Source organism: Mixophyes fleayi, chromosome 4, assembly GCF_038048845.1.
Source record: "Mixophyes fleayi isolate aMixFle1 chromosome 4, aMixFle1.hap1, whole genome shotgun sequence".
In the NCBI taxonomy this organism is placed as follows: Eukaryota; Metazoa; Chordata; class Amphibia; order Anura; family Limnodynastidae; genus Mixophyes; species Mixophyes fleayi.
Genome location: NC_134405.1, coordinates 291953712 through 291956241, shown reverse-complemented (window position 1 = coordinate 291956241; position 2530 = coordinate 291953712). Strand labels below are relative to the sequence as shown.

Here is a 2530-nt window from a genome sequence, read left to right as displayed (position 1 = left end):
AGGCTAAGCCTGAAAATAAACTAATGTGCCCAGAGAGAAAATGATTCCCTAAACACTCATAGTTTTTCAGGGCCTTATGCCCACTGCCCAAAAGATGCCCAGGAACTAGTGCCCGAAGGATACCAAGCGTATGAAAGATAAAGTGCTGTAGTGGGCCTGGAAGAGGACTGCCCAAAAAGGCCTTACCTGACTCTAGCAGATTTCATTTGCATCAGGGCGGAAGCGTAAAAGCTCTTTTGCTTCCCCCTGATGCTTCTCCTGGACGGTGTCTTCAGTCTTCTGGCTTGATCCCGCAGCTCTCTGTCTCTGTGTTGTCTGTCGCCATCTTCATCTCTTCTCTCTTGCGTTGGTCTAAGCATCTTCTTTCATCTTTCCGGTGTTCCGTTTCTTGAGAGTGCCTTGTCTGCTCTGAAGCACCACGAAGGTCTGTCTCTGCTGCCATACAACTGAAACTGCGCCGCACGGGGTGACTATAAAAGCCATCGTGTGGGTGCAGATTTTGATGCAGCAAAGCCCCGATCGGTTCACTGTGGCACCAAAAATTCAAATGGAGGGTAGTGAGTCCTGATTGGCTCACAATTCTGGCAATTGTATGGCTGGCAGTGAATGGTTTCTGATTCACTGTCATTAGCTCCGGGAACTAAAAGAAGAAGAAAGAAGATAACCTTACTAGCCTGGATCCTTCCATCATTTCTTTGCCCTCCTTATGGGCTTTAAAAAGAGATGTTCACTGACCCTGGTATTTTGGTTTTGGCTTTGGACCTGGATTAAGTTTGTGTTTTGGTTTTGGCAAAACCGCCCTCGCGTGTTTTGGTTTTGGATCTGTATGTTTTAGAAAAATTGCTAAAATATGCAGATTCACATAATGTTGCTGCTTTTTTGTTCCTACATTATTATCAACCTTAATAAAACTAATTTCCAGTCATTTCCAGTCAATTTTGACCACCTCACAGGTCCCAATATTATTTTCACCCACTTTCGGACAAAGACTGCAGCAACCTGGCTGGATGCTAAGCGACAGAGCAATAACACAAACACTCGGCAGTTCATAACACATCTAGGAAACATTGGCACACAGCAGTGGCAGAAAAGAAAAGTGGTGCAAGATGGAATTGTCCTTGGGCCCTCCACCCATCCTTATGTAAGATATTGAAAAGGACATGTACAGTTTAGCAAAGCAAGCACTCCAGCGGCAAAGAGTGCCACTTTTGCAGCTGAAGTGCTTGGCTTGTTTGGGCCCCCACAAAACAAGCTACCAATAGCCTAGCTGCCTTAAGCCCAACAGTGATGTCAATGACCTTTACATTATTAAACCATGTCTGCTCCTGGTGCATCTTATTCGCCTTATCCTCTCTGGATACCTCCCTCTCATCCCTGAAGAACTGCCAAACTTATGTGGACACAGGAATGGATATTACAACTGAAGTGGCATTAGATCTTCAGACAGACTGTGACACGGAACATGTGGTCAGCATGGAATATGTCATGTTGCAATACGCGGCACTGAACAGAGATCTAAACCAATATATAGATGCAGTTGAGAAAGCCGTACTTAAGTTTAAACATGACCCACCAGATTAGATCCCAGATTTAAGAGAGCTTGTACATGAGAGATACACTGCACTTCAGAAGACTAATACAGAGGAGGCCCTGAGGCAGGATGATAAATATATCCAGTTTAAAAAACAGCTAAGAGACCTGAGAAACAAATGGGTGTGCCACCGGCCCATGCAGACAAAGCTTCGGAAGATGAAGAAGAGGAGATCACCGTCACCCAGAGCACTCCTATAACACAGTTGGAGATGGTAGACATAGTGAAAAATAAAGTATGTTGTCATACGTACAAGAGAGAAGGAATTGAAATGATGATTGAATACAAACTTCAGAAGGGTAAATCCGCCAGGTGTCCAAAAATGGGCTGTGATCATTCTGACATGAGTATATCGGATCTTGTTCCAGACAGTGCACTGAAAAGAGCCATTGACATTCACAGCAAAAAGCAAGGTCATCAGTCAGCTTCGGCCCCAATTCCAAAAAATTAAAATATAGCTAGGTACCTTTGATGTAAAGTGCAGATTGCAAACACTTTGCTGCTGTTTCATCAGTATTGCACAAAGTGAAATGTTTGAGTAATACATATACACGTCTATTTAGACATCCATGCTTACATTACTTCTGCATGCGACGCTGTTCTTTGTTAATAAACCTGTTGTCTTTAAAGCGTTAAAAATAAATAAATAATAAAACTCCACCATTCTTTGGATGTTGATAGTAGGATCAGGTGGAGTTACGCAGAGGTGTCACTAATTTTGGTCAATTCTTTAACAGTACACCAGTCCAGATGTCAAAATATTATGCTGAGTCATTTGCATCATCAATGGGTGTCTTGGCGAAATCTAAGTTTTGCAAAACACACAACAGTATAAAGCACACATAGGTAACAGTGGCACACAACGGTTGCTTAAGGAAAAAGTGGTGCAAGTTGGAATTGTCCTTGGGCTCTCCCACCAACCCTTATGTTGGATATTAA

At 43.0% G+C, this 2530-nt stretch overlaps 1 pseudogene; it reads left to right on the top strand.

Annotated features, from left to right (window-relative positions):
• Window positions 1-1287: 1287 nt before the first annotated feature.
• LOC142150828 (E3 SUMO-protein ligase NSE2-like) lies at window positions 1288-2042 on the top strand (annotated as a pseudogene).
• Window positions 2043-2530: the final 488 nt, after the last annotated feature.